Source organism: Ambystoma mexicanum, chromosome 8 (assembly GCF_040938575.1).
Source record: "Ambystoma mexicanum isolate Mex_15411 chromosome 8, UKY_AmexF1_1, whole genome shotgun sequence".
NCBI lineage: Eukaryota > Metazoa > Chordata > Amphibia > Caudata > Ambystomatidae > Ambystoma > Ambystoma mexicanum.
In genome coordinates this window covers 1,651,540,182-1,651,558,916 of record NC_090929.1, presented here as the reverse complement: position 1 = coordinate 1,651,558,916, position 18,735 = coordinate 1,651,540,182, and the positions used below count along the sequence as shown (strand labels likewise).

The 18,735-nt window shown below is 47.8% G+C and overlaps 1 long non-coding RNA gene across 1 annotated transcript in view; it reads left to right on the top strand.

Annotated features, from left to right (window-relative positions):
• LOC138473280 (uncharacterized) overlaps positions 1-18,225 on the top strand; it is a 312,643-nt gene extending 294,418 nt beyond the window's left edge. Inside the window, exon 3 of the long non-coding RNA XR_011268748.1 lies at positions 15,148-18,225. This is a non-coding gene — a long non-coding RNA (uncharacterized lncRNA). The remainder of the gene's footprint in view (positions 1-15,147) is intronic.
• The last annotated feature ends 510 nt before the right edge of the window (positions 18,226-18,735 follow it).

The following is an 18,735-nucleotide window of genomic DNA, read 5'->3' as shown; positions in this document are numbered from 1 at the left end:
ATAATTAATCTCACTGCCCAAGTGAGATCTCCCAGTTTCACTGCAAGGGACTCTAAATGTCTTTGTAGTTTTAACAAACTGCATGAATGCCTGGCTGCATAACAGCAACTGGGCTGTCCTTTGGGGAACATGTACCCTGCTGTTAGGCCCTCGTTTCTTGATTCAAGAAAATACGTATCAAAGTTTAACACTGTTTTTAAACCCAGAGTTCACAAACGGATTTTTTGATAAATGCAAAATAGGAAATGTTTGGTTCAGGCATTAGTTGATACATGCACAGAACAATGATTTAACAATGGTAGGGAGTGCATGTGTGTAAAATCAAACATTGTAATAATAAATGAAGCAACATGCCTTTTCTACTGTCAACTCTGTTAACCTTAAACAGCATATTTGATGAATTGTGATTCATAATTTATTTATTTATTGATGAATTCCTGGGTTTAAATGATTGCTATTCGAGTACAAAATATAGTTCTGAACTTTTATCTTTAACAGAGGGCATTACACTCAGACTCATGATACCTGATAGTTTCATTTTACCAACCAGTGGTAATAACAGTAAACAGTCATTTCAAAATTTGAAATTGCAATCTGTCTGGAGCCGAAGACAAGCAGATAAGGCGAGCTGAAAGAGCCGCGAGAGAATAACTATTGAGGTACTGTTTTCATTTTATAGACCAATAGCAAATCTTAATGACTGATTCTAGGAAGGAAACCCACAACCACGCACACGGGAGTGTGACATATTCATCACTACAAACTACTTGGGTGAGCTGTGTGTGAACTCTTTTGTTATGGAAGGACTAGTGTGTGATATTAACACGTTTTGGGGCACTGATCATATTAGCCATGCACTCATTTCAATGGAAATTGTGTACTGGGCACTGCGTTAGCCAAGGTAAATCCTCCGCTGTGGAAAGGCATGAAAGGTGACCTGACCTATGCATGAGTATACTGAGAAAGATTGAATTGGTGTGTAGGAAGACTGAGCGTGCACAAGCCTTGCCTAGCAAGAGTGGGCAAACTCAGAGCAGTCCATGTACAAGGAGTCGAGGAGCATACTTACTCTAGATACCCTCAAACCTAGCCTCACCAAGTTCTTTAACTCTCTTTCTGGTGACAAAAAAAACAACCTGTACAAACCCCTTACTTTAAACCATTTATAACGCGTGCCATGGACCCTGAGGCTTAAGGGTGCACAGGAAAGCAGAAGGAAGATGACAGCAACAGGGCACATATGCTCATAGAAGAGCCAATCTTGATCAGAGTGATGACAGGAAGAGCACCAGCGTAGGGAAACTTTATCTAAATGAAATAGTTTTCTGCCTTTTTCTAACAATGGTGTGGAACTCAATGCCCTTAAGTCTAGTGGCAAGGCATTCCATGCCGTCTGTGCAGCTACAGCAAATGCACAATTCATGGCCTTGCTAGACTTACAAGCCGGTATCTTGAGCTGGTTAGTGTTATTAGACCCAAGAGTCCTGGCACTGAATTTCTCAGTTAACACCTCACTCAGATAGACTGGCATTAATCCCAGGAGATATTTATGGGTGATCAATAAGAGGCAATAGTGAGTCCTTGCCTCAACTGGGAGCCGGCGCAAATTACGCCTAGCATCTGAGCTATAACCCCTCTGCTTGATTTCGGTGACAACTCTTACTGCACTGTTCTGAATAACTTGAAGGTGATTGCATTCTTATGTAGAGACTCCCACTAAAAGACTGCGACCGGAGTCAATTATTGACCTGACAACGGCCCTCGCTATCATCTCGGTGTTAGCTTGAGAAAAATATGGCCTAAATTGAGCTAACAGTTTTATGTAATAGGCCGAGGATGAAACCGAGTTGCTTACTTGAGCTTGCATATTCAGATTCTGAAAACAATCCCTAACGGTTTCACTTTTTTTTCTTTGTCGCCATATCACATCCTGCTACTGAAAAACAATTATAGTCTGGACCAGGTTTTCTTATTTTATTATCCATCCCCATCACCATTAACTTGCTTTTCTCTTTGTTGAGCGCCAAACCATTACAAATCATCCGTGTTTGTATGAGATTATGTATTCTGTTGAGGGTTCTGTCATCCTCCTTGTGTATACCAGAGAGCGTGATGGCACATCATTTTTTTCCAATAGGTTAAAAAAGGGAACAGTGAACACATTATATGGAGAAGGTGACAGACACGCCCCCTGTGGTACTCCATAAGCAAGGAGAACGGGTAGGGCTTCTGTATCCTTGCTCCAAACTCTGCACCACCTGTTGCCAAAAAAAGATGTGATCCGGAGAGCAGCATTATCAGAGAAATAAGCCACCTCTTTCAACCTAGTAGCCAGCAGTGTATGATCAACAGCATCAAAGCTGTAGGAAAATCCAACAGCATAAGCAAAGCCGCTTGACCTTTATCTATGAAATGTAAGAGTCTTGATTTCAAATCAAGCAGCGCTGCTTCCGTCCCGTGGCCCTGCCTGAAGCCAGGCAGCCATTTATTTAAAAATCATGTGTTCATTTAAATGTGCTGAAATTTGAATGTATGCCACGAAATCTAAAATGTTTAAAAGAAAGGGAGTGTTAGTGATTGGCCGGTCATTAGCTGCAGTGTCGGACATAGGCCAGGCTTATTTAGTAGCGGTGTGATCCACGCACTTTTAAGCCCAACAGGGACATAATTTTCAGCAAAGGATGCATTCACAAATTTACATAAAGCGCCCATCAAAATGGGGGAACATGCCTTTATGATCATTGCCGGGCAAGCGTCCCCTTTGCAGCTAGTGGGTTTAAAATGATCCTCAATGTTTGCCAATTCGGCTTCAGAAACAGCATTGACGTTGAATTGAATATCCAATGTTTTATTTTACAGGTAACACTACTTCATCGTTGTTAACGGCTGGACCAATATTGGCCCTCCTAGCCTCAATATCTTTTTCTATCCGATCCAGCTTCCCACACATAGCATCTTGAATCAGTGCACACCAGGCAGAATCTTCTACCAGTGTATATGAGTTATTTTGATATGGAGTTTCTAATTCCCTCAATAGTTTGAAAAGTTCTTTAGTCTCCGATTTAGAATTGGCTATCCTTACATTAAACATGCTCTTTTTGGCTGCTATGACGGCTGTTTTAAAATCCTTAGCACCCAATTTATATGCTTCCCTGCTAGGATTATCTTGGGATGATCTCCAGTCATAGGGCCTCATTATACGGTAGGCGGAGAACCATGGCGCTATTAGCGCCATGGTTCATGCCGGTAAAATACCGGCACCACCTTGGTGGAAAGGGGAATTACCGCTCCATTCCAAGGTTGGCGGGGCGGTAATTCCCCCTTCCACCATTGCCCTTCCCCATTCCCATTTTTGCCCCATAGGGCTCTATGGGAATGGGGAAAGCGCTAATTACGGTATCGCAAATTGCGGTACCGTAATTAGCTCCACTGGTCCATTTGCGGGTTGGTTTTTAACGCCTGCAAAAAGCAGGCGTTAAATTCCCCAACCCGCAAAGGGACCTCGTAGTAAGGCGGTAAGGATTTACCGGTACCGGTAAAATACCGGTACCGGTAAACCCTTACCGCCTACCGTGTAATGAGGCCCATAGAAGCATTTGGTTTTGATCTTTTTGAATTTATTTGATTCCGGAGTAAACCAGTTGTTCCCCTTTTTTTCAATGACCAATTTAGTTTTAAAGGACGCAAGGGTATTCACAGCTCCCTGCATGGATTGCATATAAGTGTTAGCCATGTCTTCAGCTGTTTCTAGTTTAGTAATCGCCTGCACCATGGGCCGTAACCAAGGCTCTAAGGTTTCTGGATTGATCTGTTTTAAGTTCCTGACTCTGATACTCTTTTTGTCCTTTACCCTGAACCGTATAGGTTTTTCAAGGACTATAGTAAAGTGAACAAAAGAGCGATGGGCAAGGTAAAACTGTTTGGTCTGTGGTCTTAATAATATGTATAGCCACCCAATCTAATGTATGCCCTTTGATATGAGTGGGAGTTCTAACAAGCTGCTCAAAGCCCGAGTCATTCAATCAATCTTCAAGGGCAGTCGCTGAGGGGTCCTTAGCACAACCCAACCAATAGTTACCCTAACCCTCTTTCGCCATGGGAGTTGCAGCACTCTATGGTACATTAGTACAGACAGACTCAAAGACCCTGAAGCAGGGATGCTGCTAGGTCTGGAATAGATCTGGGGCTATGCTAATGTCGGGACTGTCGGGGCTAGCTAGCCTTTTGGTTGTAGCCTCTAGGTTTCTATCCAGGGCTACAACCAAAAGACCTGGGGCCATAGCCCCCCTACACTCCGCCCTAGCAACACCTCTGACCTCAAGTGTTGGGTTCAGGTTGTTCTACCTCCATGCAAGGGCTGCAAGAGGCGACAGACATGGAACACAATGCCACTGAGATGACCGGAAGGCCTATTTTAGCAGAGCAGGTGGTTACTGTGGACTGTATTTCTAAGGGAATGAGGGTGAAACGTCTCTGAAACGCCATACCTGCAAGGCAGGAGCTTCAGCGGTATTGCGCATGTGCCAGAACAATGCAGGAAATCCTCCTGATTTCCCTTTAGGAACGAGGTGTGTCAATTTCTACCTTTGATATGAATATAATAGGGCAGGTTCTCAAAAAGTGGATCTAGTAAAAAGAAAAAGTGCACAGGACGTGCTTGTTAAACGTGCACCACTTAAAGGCATGCAGAGGCACTTTATCCTCGAAGGTGATCTGTGCATTTCTTGGGGACTCTGCAGCAGCACAGAAATTGCGCATACATTGCGCTTCCAACACTAGAGAAGGGGAGTTTCCCAGCACCCACATCTGTGCTGAGCGATAAGGGTGTATTATTATCAGCAATTGTCTATTGTACAGGAACTGGAGAAGTGTAAGGAAGAGAGTGAGGAGCGCAGAAGGGAATAGCGGCAGGAGTGGACTGGCCTACAGGGAACTCTGGAAATTTCCCGGCAGGGTTCTGCACCCAGGGTGCAGTGGCCTCCTGGGAAATCTCCAGTTCCCTATAGGCCAGTCCACCCTTGGCGAGGGTGCCGAGGCCTCCCGGGAAATCTCCAGAGTTCCCTATAGGCCAGTCCACCCCAGGCCAGGGTGCGGAGGCCTCACGGGAAATCTGCAGAGTTCCCTATAGGCCAGTCCACCCCAGGCCAGGGTGCAGAGGCCTTCGGGAAATCTCCAGAGTTCCCTGTAGGCCAGTTCACCCCTGGGCCCAGGGTGCAGATGCCTACCGGGAAATAGCCAGAGTTCCCTCGTCCACCCATGCACAGGATGCAGAGGCCCACCTGAAAATATCCAGAGCTCCCTATATGCCAGTCCACCCCTGGGCCCAGGGTGCAGAGGCCTACTGGGAAATATCCAGAGTTCCCTGTAGTCCAGTCCACCCCAGGCTAGGGTGCAGAGGCCTCCCGGGAAATTTCCATAGTTCCCGCTAGGTCAGTTCACCCCTGGGCCTAGGGTGAAGAGGTCTACCGGCAAATCTACAGAGTTCCCTGTAGACCAGTCCACCCCTGGCGAGGGTGCAGAGACTCCCAGGAACTCTCCAGAGTTCCCAGTAGGCCAGCCCACCCCAGGCCAGGCTGCAGAGGCCTACTGGGAAATCTCCAGAGTTCCCTGTAGTCCAGTCCACCCCGGGCCAGGCTGCAGAGGCCTACTGAGAAATATCCAGAGTTCCCTGTAGTCCAGTCCACTCCAGGCCAGTGTGCAGAGGCCTCCGGGAAAATTTCCAGAGTTCCCTGTAGGCCAGTTCACCCCTGGGCCCAGGGTGCAGAGACCTACCGGGAAATCTCCAAAGTTTCCTGTAGGCCAGTCAACCCCAGAGCGGGAGAGATCAGGGAGTGTGGAAAAGGAGACGAGATGCAGGGATGGGAAAAAGGACAAAACGCCAATAGGGGGAACATGTAGAAGCTGGCTGAGATGATGAAAGGAGGGAAGGGCAGGGGGAATGAAAGGGGTGAAATCGGGACAAAGGGAGGAGATGGGGTAAGGAAAAGGGGGTGAAGAAAAGCGGAGTTAAAGAGAGGGGAGGAAAAGAGGGTGGGACTGGAGAGTGGGTAATGATGGAAAGAGAGAAGGGAAGAGAAAATGAAAGCGGACTAAGGGGCTAGGGCGAGATGGTGAGCTCTAAGGGAGAACGAATAGCTTAAGTGAGAGGATTCTTGGGTAAAAGGAAGGGAGATGCAGAAAACAGGCTAGTCAAGAAAGTGATAGGAAGCGAAAGGAGACAGGAGGTGGCTAGATGGATGTTTTGGACAGAGAAAGGGGGAGTTAAAAAGAAAGGGCACGAGAAAGAGTGGAAGAAAAGAGAAAAATACCGGGTAACGAAGTGACTAGAGACGTAATGGATGGGTGGACAGCTGCGCGCAGAGGTTCCGCAGGACACACGGCCATTCCAGACCATCCAAGATTTAACATATCTTCACGGGAGGGTGGGCTGGAGCCAGCATATGTTCCCTGTTTCCGAATAAGAAAGGGCCCGCTGGAGCTAAGGTTAGAGGCCGCAGCCACTGAGAGCTGCATTCCTGGCTCACACGTAGGGCACAGTCTGATCCTGGCGCCCTTACTTAAATTCTGCATCCAGGAGTGTGGTGTCTACTGTCGGGATCACCCAAGAGGGAGGGCACGCTGGGAGCACCCAGCGGACTGCGGGCAGCGGACACCCTACCAGGCCCGGATCACCGGGCAGAACCTCTGCAGTCTGGGGTATCACCCCCACTTCTCAACAGCCGCGGCTCCGAGGGCACTTGGGCCGCGCTGTAAACCAGGCCACGATCACGTGGCGGACCGGCGAAACACAATGACACAGACACGAGTTGCCGCTTCCTGGGGCTCTGCTGCACTGCCCTCCGCGTGCCAGCAGAGTCTCTTTTATTGAAGGAGCGTCATGACACAGTCATGACGCCCACGTTGAAGGAACATTAGACCACCACACAATATCCCTCCTTTATTATAACAAAAAAAACACCACCCACTGCAAACAAACAGCGACCCTCAACAGGGTCTAACTTGGTGCATTCTAGTCTAGTCCGAGCAACCCTTAGGCTCTTACATCATCACTGCAAACATAGGGTGCATTTCAGTCCGCGCACCACCCAGTATCTACGCATAAACTTCACTCTTTAACACTTCAAAGCACCCAGGTGTATTCCAGTCCGCACACCACAGGCCCAACAGCGGGCAGTTGAAGTTCAAAAGATTCTGGGATCGAATTGTCCTGTGGCGCTGCTGCAGGACAAAAAGTATATGTTCTCTTCATCTGCCTCCTCTCCCGCATCATAATGCCTTCTCCCTTGATCCTCCACCGCTTGGACTGCAGCCACTCTAGGGGTCCTTTTTCCCCTCGACTCACTCCCCTGCGATGTCCCCGCCATGCTGGCTGGTATCGGGCGAGGCACACCCGAGCGAAGTGATCCACCTTCCCGCATCTCCCACAGATGCGTCCTTTGGCCGGGCAGTCCTGCGGGTGTGGAAGATCCCAACCGCACTGATGGCATAGAGTGGCATTGGGGTCTCTCCTGGGCATTGTCGAAATTCAGTTGCAGGTTCTCTACCCAGGCTGTTCACTGGGGTCCCAAACTGGCCGGCGCACCCACCACGTCAAAGTGCTGCAGTGGCGCAAGCTGTCCCCGACATACCCCTTCATTGTCGTCCTCCACCATGATGACCACTGGGCAGACGCACTACGTGGCTACAGGAGGTAGGTCTTGGGGTGCCTACCCCTTTTTGGCTGTCTTGGAGGGCTCACGAGCGCTCCCTCGGGAACCGCCACCCTTGGGATGTAGTAATTTGGTTGGTGTGGATGACACACACACTGTTCCTTGGCCCTCCTATGCCGAGATCCCACAGGGCGCACAGCACTCCAGGTGGAGCCTCTACCCCCAGGGCCTGGGCAGGTACAGAACTCCGGGAGGATTTGATGGCACCCCTCTTCTTTATCTGGGCTTCCACTGTTCAGGCCAGACCCCTTTTTGGCTGCTCTGCCGGCCTTGAGATCCCCTTTTGGAAGAAAAACTGTTACTATTTTTTTCTTCAGGCCCGGGTGTTGATGGGCCCTCCTTCAGAGTAGCCCAGCCCAGGCTCTTCACCACTACAGCCCGGGTGCGAGAGTGTCCCTCCCCTTTTGAGCGGGCGAGACAGAGGGAGAGCTCTGCCCCCTTTTCCAGATACTGAGTGCAGAGGAACTGTCCATTGGCCTGCTCTTTCCTACATTGTTATTTTTCTGGTGCTTTGTTTTCACCCAGATGCGGCCCGGGGCTGGATGGGGTTGCTGTCACTACCTGCTCCGAGCAGGATGTCCTCACAGATCCCTGCGGCGAACACGGCCAACTAGGCTCTGCCCCTTTTCCTTTGTCCTTGGGTACCAGATTGGGCCGCCGCTGGGGCCATGCCCCTTTTCTTTATCGGGCCGCTAATGGTGCCGCTGGGGCCACGCCCCCTTCCTTTATCGGGCCACCGTTGGGCCCGCTGGGGCCACGCCCCCTTCCTGCGTGCAGCCTCGCCGGCCTCAGATCCTCTGATGATGGGACAGGGGGGTTTGTGTGAGCACACCGCTCGCCTGCCGCACCCTCCACACGCGGCGGCACAGGCTCTCATGGGGCCGCTCACCTTCTCTGCCCCACGTGGGCTCCTCACTCGCCTCCGTCAGAGGTGCCCAGCGACCCGTGCACCGCAGGGTACACAGGACCTGGACCTCCTCATCGCCAATGTGGTGGCCCGCCTCCGGTCACTGGGGCAGGCCACAAGTACTGTTGGGATCACCCAACAAGGAGGGCATGCTGGGGGCACCCAGCAGACTCCAGGCAGGGGACACCCTACCAGGCCCGGATCACCGGCCAGAACCTCTGCAGTCTGGGGGATCACCCCCCACTTCTCAGCAGCCGCGGCTCCAAGGGCACTTGGGCCGCGCTGTAAACCAGGCCAAGATCACGTGGCGGACCGGCGAAACACAATGACACAGACACGAGTTGCCGCTTCCTGGGGCTCTGCTGCACTGCCCTCCGCGTGCCAAAAGAGCCTCTTTTATTGAAGGAGCGTCATGACACAGTCATGACGCTTATGTTGAAGGAACACTAGACCACCACACAACAAGGAGGGCGCATTGTCTGATCCAGGGTTCCTTACTTAAATCCCGAACCAGGGCTGATACACATTGTGATCCAGTGCCCTTTACTTAAATGTGGGCTCCCAGGCTTGTGCATGGTGTTATGCGGGGACACTTACTTAAACCCGGGCTTCCAGGTTGACACATTGCTTGATTCTGGGACAATTACTGAAATCCCAATTCAAAGGTTGGTGCAGAAGGTAATACAGGACCCCTTACTTAAATCCCGCTCCCAGACAGGTGCACCATATGATCCAGGGCCCCTGACTTAACTCCTGGCGTCCAGGCTGGTACTTTGTGTGATCCAGGACCCCTTACTTAAATCCTGTCTCCCAGGCTGGCACACCTGGGATCCAGTGCCCTTACTTAAATAACGAAACCCACGCTTGTGCATTGTGTGATCCCAGGCCTCTTAATTCGAACTTGTCTCCCTGGCTGGTACATTGTACGTGTGATTCAGGAATACTTACTTTAATTCAGGCTTCCGGGCTGGTACATTGCCGGATTCTGTGAATCTTACTTAAATGCTGGCTTCCAGGCTGTCACATTGTATAATTCAGGGCTGCTTACTTAAATCCCAGCTCCAAGGCTGGTGCACCATCTGATCGAGGTGCCCTTGCATAAATCTCAGGTTCCAGGCTTTCACATCCTGTGAACCAGAGCATCTTACTAAAATCCTGGCTCCCAATATTGCTCATTGTTTGATCCAAGGCCCCTTAATTAAATCCTGACTTCAGAGTTGGCACATTGTGTGATTCAGTGACACTTACTTTAATCCTGGCTGCCAGGCTTGCACATCATGTGATCCAGGGCCCTTATTTAAATCACAGCACCTATGTTGAGCCATCGAGTGATTGAAGTACACTTGATTTAATCCTGGCTTCCAATCTGGAATATATTTGGGTCATGTATTCATAAATGGGGAGGAAGGGCCAGCCAGCACTTCCTGACACTGCTGCGAGTATTACCACTGTCCGGCGACGGTGGGTGCAAGAGGACCCCATCATTCCTGGTCCTGAAAAATTAGTTAGCGGCTTTGTTGCCCTTACCCGATACCCACTGGCTATCGTGGAGTTCAGCTGAAGAGGTGCAACTTCTCAGCTCTGCGTTACTGTCATGGACACAATTGTGGTGATCGTTCTTGCACGGATGCTAACAATCAGCTGCCATTTCACGCTCCCTTTGCTCATTTACACAAACAGGGGACATTTTGGCCATTTCAATGAGCACCCTGAATCCACAAATGGGCTGTGCTTTCAAATGCACAAAAATGAAAGATGTTCCATTGTGCCTGTTTTGACCAGGTGCAGGGGGAGGCCCATTGCACGATATGTTTGTTTCTGACACTTTTATGAATTTTGTATGAGGTGGGAGAGCAGCGGTATTAACCACTTCTCTCCCACGTGCATTTATACCCTTCAAAAAAGGATTGAAAGGCATATTTTTCTTAGCGCATTTCTCAGTGACAAGAGGGGCTATTGAAGAGGGAAAATCGAGACCAAACCCATGCCCCCTCACCCCAAGCACATATATAGAAGAAAAGCAGGAAGAACAAGGAGCGCACTTATCATTTGAACCAGGCCCCAGCGCACCCATGGGTGACAAATATGCTGAAACACACCCACTTCACCAACAGTGCAACTTCCATGCTACATTAGAATCAATGCTGCAATATCAGAATCTACAAACACAAAAATCCCTGTTTAAAGGCTTGCAAATGCCTATATGAATTAACATGGTCTAAATGCACAATGTCAAGCCATGTTTCAGGAAAATTACTGCCAAGTTCATTTCACTCACTGAACACTGGCTGCGGGAGCCTTCAACAATGTTCCTCGCAAAACCCCCGAACTGCCAAGGCCACACATTCAAGATAAGACTGCCACAAATGCAAATAAATCACGGCAACCCAGTGTGTTTTTTTTCTTTTCACAACATGTGAAACATAAATTGTAACAAGAATGGCGCAGCCCAGCCAATCTGCGCCCAGAGCCCAGGTGCGAACTGCTTGTTCAGCTAAAAAGTTATGGGAACAAAGTCATAATGTAACAGGATAGAATTAGGTAATGGGGGCTGGCACAGCCAAATCAACCCACTGACGCAGAAAGGCTAACACCCAATTGTCAGGCTCACTATAAGGGCTACATAGGTAACCTACCACTTAGCAGCCAATAGCAGGAGGAGATAGGTTTCTGGGAGCTGATCCAATTCTGTGAGGTCAGCCTGCAGTGTGATTACAAAGCTGGCTTGCAAGCCAGCCCCCGGGAGACGCCGCCTGAACTCGCGATGTGCACGATGCTCTGTGTTTTTTCTTTTCTTTGCCCAGAAATAAATGCAGTTTGAAACATGCTGCTGCCTGCTTGGGACTCTGTTGCATTTCTGGGGGCCATATGGGAGGTGTTGGGGCCTCCCATAGCTGGTGAGGGTATGGCTGCTGGCCCCCCACTGCCCTGGGGGCGGAGGGGTCCAGCTTCTCCCCAACAAGTTGGTGCCCTCTGTGAGGCTCATTGCTCATTGTAACATGGGTAAATGAGCACTGCCTGCGCAAGCCCTGCGTTGACCTGAGCTCCCTGCCGCCGACTCAAGGAAGCTGTGGGACCCTCGCCGGCACCTGAAGACCACCGGAAAATGCGTAACCGGCTAAAGGCTTCGGGGGCCACTTGGAAATACCCCGCTTGAGGGCAGGTGAGAGCCCTGCAGGAGAAGGGGTCCGGTGAAGCGCATTGAGGGGGTGTCCAGCAGCGGAGCAACTGCCAGTGCAGCATAGGAAAATGTAAGTCAACTAGCAACATGGGCTTTGAGGGGGGGAAATGTTTAAAGTATTATGATGCATTGTTGATCAGTATGTTGCAGAAATGTTAAAGTGTTTTGTTTGGGTAGAAACTGAGGGAGGGATTGTAAATTGGGTGGTGGGTGATTGTACATTGTCGCAAAATTCAGCGCATTGGTGGTGATCGGCACGTGAATTGTAGTTGGGACTGGGGCGGTGGCAGTGGTCCCTTCTTGTGTTTTTGAGCCTATTGGGTGGGGTAGTGACTCCCTACATATAGAACAGGAGTGCCGCGCTGATTGGTCTGGATGGTGATTTCATGTACGGGGTCTGGATTTCCTATGAATTGACGTTATAGATCAATGAGTAGATGAGGTTCCCTGCTAATTGAGCGTTTTAGTTCAGTGAGTGGATGATGTTTCCCCGCAGGAGGTAGCTAGATTGTTCCCGAGTGCGGAAGATAGTTGGCTGGTTAAGGTCCCCTGGCGAGGAGCGTATCACACGTTAGGCGACGCAGCGTGTGCAGTCCAATTTTAAATGTTTTATTGTGGTTTACCTTGTTCCAGTTCAGACAGGAAGACAGCTGTGGGGATTGTGGGGTTTTATTTTGGGATTTTTGTGGGGTTGGGAGAAATGGGTTATTGTTCTGTGTATGCACATTTGTCTGTTCATTTGCACTGTGTTTTTAGTTTGGTGACGTCACCTTCAGATTGATGCATAGGACACAAAGTTTTGATGGTGAGGAGATAGTGGTGTGGTTTTGGATTTGGAGAATAGGTGACCCAGAGGCGGTGTGTGGAAGACACATGCGCAAGATTGTGGGGGTGTGCCAGAGAAGGCAATGGTTTGGTGAAGATGGGCTGCACGTGGAGTGCACTGGCTAAGGTGCGGAGCCAAGAAGGCTCACAGAAGTTGAAAAATGTTCAATTATCTTCTAACTTTTGCTCCCTGAACAGCAGACTATCGAAATTTTCGAATTGAATATAGGTAAAATGTATCACACAATACAGAAACGATTCCCCTTCACCTGTTGTGTAGCACACAGCTTCCATGCCGAAGTAAGTCAGTAAAACATAGGGTGCAAAGATTCAAAAGTACTGAAGGTAAATTAAAAAGACCATGGCTGCTCATAGGCGGCTTCTCCAGAAGCGTGCAGCAATCGCTAAGGACACACATACACAGCACTTACACGGGAATAGCTTTAAAAGCACATGGCTACAGTTGAACTGTGTGCACGAAGGAAAGGGAAGATGCGAGGGGTCAGCTGATGCTGAACCAGCGTGAGCAGAGGGAAGAGGGGACTCACCCTTCTGAACCTCCGGGAGTGTAATATTTGATGACACAGGGGCAGAGAAAGGCAGATGAGGATAAGTAGGCACAAAATAAATTATTAAAGTATGCAATGGGAGGGGCAGTTAAAAACAGCTTCAACACACACGCACAAGAATCACAATAGCAGTGTCAACAATCACCACAATATGCACCGCCCATGTGGGGAGGATACCTGGGGCAGGATGGGATCATTTCAGCAGACACCACAAGCACCAACGCAGGTACTGTTACCACTACATGTACAGACACAACAAATGATAGCACCACTACCCCAGGACTGACTAGAATGACAACACAGGGGCACTGCACAGCAGCCAGCACCCATACAGAACACTGACACAATAGCAATGGTACCGGTTACATGACTGGGAGGGGTCTTCCTGACGGGGAACAAACCTTTCAAAGGACATAGATTGACATTATACCGCTAATAGGACAGCCCAAGACAAACTTGATTTGACTCACTCTGCCACACACACTCATGCTCCACCTCCCCGACAGAGCGGGCGAGACGCGCGCCGACTCACGCACACTCAATAATGCAGAGGACAATTGCATAGGGGTGGTGATAGGTATCAAAACATTTTCTTTTCTGGGTGAGAGTGGGGCGACTAGGCCATGCATTAGGGAAGAGAGATTTGTGACATCATGAGCAATGTGGATATGACCACCTTATTAACAGAGAAATCCATAACTTGTTAAACACCAGACATACACATGTTGAAAGTAAGGAAGATTGTTTAAGCATAATGGGGGTGCATAATGATAGCGCATCATAAGAGAGTACATTTAGCTACATTTTGAGCACACATCTTTCAGTGAGGAGACTGGGCTCATGAATACACGATTAACACAGAACAATTAAATGAGACACACAAGGTGGAAGAAGGTGCACTTGAGGGGGGAGGCCTACATTTCATTGACAGTTCACCACAGGAGGAGAGAAATAGGGGTAAAGGGTGGATGATCCATGTTCCCAACAGAATTAATTTGGCGACAAAATGACAGTGCAAGTGGTAATGCCACTAGCGCTTTTGAAAATAGCACTGGCACAAATGCATTAGCCAACACACATAGGGAAAGAGGTCATTGCTGCACAAACTGGAGAATGATGGTTGTATTAAAATTTGAGAGCAGATATTGGGGAGAGAAATATATTGTTTAAATGTAACAGTAATTACAGTAGTGGAGTAATAAAATACTAGACCAAATGAGTAATTAACAGAGTAGGTAGGGTTTAAAAAGTGGACATGGGGTGGGATAGAGAGAATGGGAGTAAATTGTGAGGGTTGGGTTTGAAAGAAAAGAGGAAATAAATAAATAAATACAAAGAGGGGGGAGAGACAGGTAGCGAATAATTGGTAGCGGATTTCATTAGTACCAGCTTAAAGTGCCTGCAGTTCACTGCGAGGCACGCCGTGAGAAGTGAGAGAGGAGCCATAGAAAAAAAAAAAGATTTAAAAACCCTGCGATTATCTTAACTAAGTAACATGGTGCACTTAATTTAGAAACACAGCCACCCTATATGACAAATTTACCACCCTGATGTTTCCCTATTTAGCTTGTCAGTGCCTGATGCCCCACGGGACAAAGGCACGCACTATAAATAGCTTACAACAAAAGCACAGTAAATATAAAGATGCAAAGGCCCATTTGTACACTAGCACCCAAATTGCATATATATGATCCAAGTGTGTAAAGAGTATCTTCACATAAATTAATAAATTAAGTGCCTACCCATTTTCTGGGTACATTCCGAATTGTGTAATAATTTACAGTCAGACCGCCATTGAACGCCACCAGGTGGTGACAGGATGGTGCATAGGTGTACCATTGGCTCCTCCCACTAGGACACTGAATAGTGTGAGAGTAGTGCAGAGAGGTTAGGTCAAGAAATTGAAGAATATGTAAATTCTCAGGTCTCAAGCGCTTCCATTTCATTTCTCGCCAGATATAAAGGACCCAGGGCAGGCCTGAAGACAACGGACAACCAACACCCAATGGCTATGGACTACAGTGGGACATTTTCCCCTCCTGACAGACTTTGTTAGAAGTGTAAGGCGTCAAGCCCTACCAAGCGGTGGCCACCCTGGCAACGAGGGAGCAACGATCAACAGGACCAACGCAAGAGATTTTCATGAACTGCAAAATAGCACGAACACTCCCGAGTTAGGGAAACATGGCCATCCTATGGTCCAACGCACACTAGCAACTAGAATAGGGACTGACACACGCATTTCCAAAGTTTAATTGAGTTTCATATTACATTTTGTGCACCTACAGCTGTAACACTGTTTTGTTTCTTCTCTTTTCCCCGCACATGCAGTTTGTTGCGTATGTATGCTGTTAGAAATGTGTAGGAAATTTCCTTAATGTTATCTTCCATTAGAAACTGTGAGGCCTACTGATTAAAACATTGTGTAGCATTCCCCACTCAATTGCCCACCCTATCAAGAACCTCAGACCCCTTAGAGCATGTTTCCCTGAAGTATATTTCCTTGCTTCCATTGAATAAACAGCCCAAGATTTTCCCTACCCATATTGAGAAATTTTGAAAAGGCGAAATGTCCAGGGGGAGGTTTGATTTTTGCCCTTAGTGATTGTTTAGTTCGCGGAGCTTGAGGTTACTAACAAGTACTAACGTATTAACGCCTTTGTTGCGATTTTCAAGCGGGCAACTTTATCATCTCATCAGCTGCAAGGACCCAGCAGCGTAAGTGGTTATGGGCACGCAAATAAGGACTTTTACCTTCACGATGGGACTATTAATGATGAACGAAATAATGGGGGTGGTACTTTGAAAATTATATGTAATAGTGAGCATTACTGCTGTATCCCCTGCTAACATTCCCTAACCTAAGCAGGAAGAGTTACGGCGTCAGTGGGTGAGGAAAAGCTGCTGCTAAAGGAAGGAGAGTTAAAGGCAGACACAAAGGGAGTAAAACATACACATAACACACATATCAGAAGTGACCAACAACATGCACACATGTACAAAATTGGTAGGGACACCACTGGAGAGAGCTGTCCTGACTGTTCTTTAACATATGCCGGAAGAGAATTGATTACAACAGAAATTACTACAGCAGAGCACGACGCCCATGTATGACAAGGTGCGAAGAAGATTGCAAGGGAAGACAGCAACATTGAGATTGAAAAAATAAATAAATAAATAAATAAATAAATAAATGAATAAATAAATAAATAAATAATAAAAGAAGAAAGAAAAACAAAAAGAGAGAAGAAAAAATAAAATAAAAGAGACAAAAATATGATAAGTGCCTAACGGAGTGAGAGAAAGGAGCAAAGATGGTCACTGAAGAAGGACGTATAATGTTAAGGTACCAACGTTATGTTACCAGCACAACAGTGACAAGAAGTGGACAATCATTCTGGATGCGAGAAGGTTGAGAGAAGTTGCGAGATGAGAGCAGGAACATCACTGCTTATGGACTACTATTGAGCACATGCATCCAAAGATTAAGAGAAACTACCACTGAATTGGGGAGGAGAGTGTTCATTGGTGCGCATCAGCATGCCCTTGTTGGTGATGACCAAGGAAGATGTGAAGAGTGACACATTAACAAAGATGGAAAACAACGGAAGAAGAGAAACAGACAGAGGAGAAAAAAGAGGGGGGAATTACTTCTCGAGCGAGACAGAAGAATGATTGGGTGAAGTACCAGCATACCAAAGAATGATCAGCAAAAAATGCATCTGAAAAGAGAAAGCAAAGAACTAGCTAGTGCTTGCATTGTAATGGATGACATCATGACTGCCTGGTTGATTGAAGGTGATAACGGAAGGACGAGTACCGAGCACAGCACCATTGTGCAAGATAGAGATACATTGCAAGAGAACAACAGAAGAAGTTATCGGAATGCAAATAAGAGACATGGTGAAAGGAAGAGCCGGACTAAGGGAGAAGATAGCGGTGTGCAACATGGTTCCAGCAGTAATAAAGGTGGCCACTCCCTGTGATTAGAGGAAGTACGAAGGGAAGTGAGTGTGGTGGAACACAGAAGGAGAACACTCCTATATGTACTGTTCATCAACAACAATGCAGAAAATTATGGACACTTCAAGGAATTGACAAAGATATGCAGAGCGGAAGGAGGTGAATGCTGCTTGGTGGTGTGGTCGACAAAGTCGACCAGAGGGGGGACTGAAGAGGGAAAATCGAGACCAAACCCATGCCCCCTCACCCCAAGCGCATATATAGAAGAACAGCAGGAAGAACAAGGAGCGCACTTATCATTTGAACCAGGCCCCAGCGCACCCATGGGTGACAAATATGCTGAAACACACCCACTTCACCAACAGTGCAACTTCCATGCTACATTAGAATCAATGCTGCAATATCAGAATCTACAAACACAAAAATCCCTGTTTAAAGGCTTGCAAATGCCTATATGAATTAACATGGTCTAAATGCACAGTGTAAAGCCATGTTTCAGGAAAATTACAGCCAAGTTCATTTCACTCACTGAACACTGGCTGCGGGAGCCTTCAACAATGTTCCTCGCAAAACCCCCGAACCGCCAAGGCCACACATTCAAGATAAGACTGCCACAAATGCGAATAAATCACGGCAACCCAGTGTGTTTTTTTTTCTTTCCGGGAAAGAAAGACATTTTCTCAAGGACTCGCACAACATGTGAAACATAAATTGTAACAAGAATGGCGCAGCCCAGCCAATCTGCGCCCAGAGCCCAGGTGCGAACTGCTTGTTCAGCTAAAAAGTTATGGGAACAAAGTCATAATGTAACAGGATAGAATTAGGTAATGGGGGCTGGCACAGCTAAATCAACCCACTGACGCAGAAAGGCTAACACCCAATTGTCAGGCTCACTATAAGGGCTACATAGGTAACCTACCACTTAGCAGCCAATAGCAGGAGGAGATAGGTTTCTGGGAGCTGATCCAATTCTGTGAGGTCAGCCTGCAGTGTGATTACAAAGCTGGCTTGCAAGCCAGCCCCCGGGAGACGGCGCCTGAACTCGCGATGTGCACGATGCTCTGAAATAAATGCAGTTTGAAACATGCTGCTGCCTGCTTGGGACTCTGTTGCATTTCTGGGGGCCATATGGGAGGTGTTGGGGCCTCCCATAGCTGGTGAGGGTATGGCTGCTGGCCCCCCACTGCCCTGGGGGGGGGGGGTCCAGCTATCACTCTGAAATATGCTACAAGCTCCCACGTGGGTGCTGAAAGCCTGTGACACAGAAGTGTCAACAGCGTGCATTTAAGGGTTCTGGGCAGCACACCTTTGCACTACTGTCCAGCCACCCTTGAAATGCACAAGTCACCTTTGAGAATAAGGTGAATCACACATTTTTGAAATATGCACAAATGAAAAAGTGCATTCTTCTCTGGGTTTTTTTATTTGCACTCATTTTGAGAATCTCCCCCAGTTTCTCCGTTCCCTATAGCATAATGCCCCGCATGCTCACCTTTCTGTGAGGAACATGTTGACCACATGCAATCCTGAAAGTTAAAATAACATTAACACATTTGAATGGCATGATTTTTCAGAAGATAG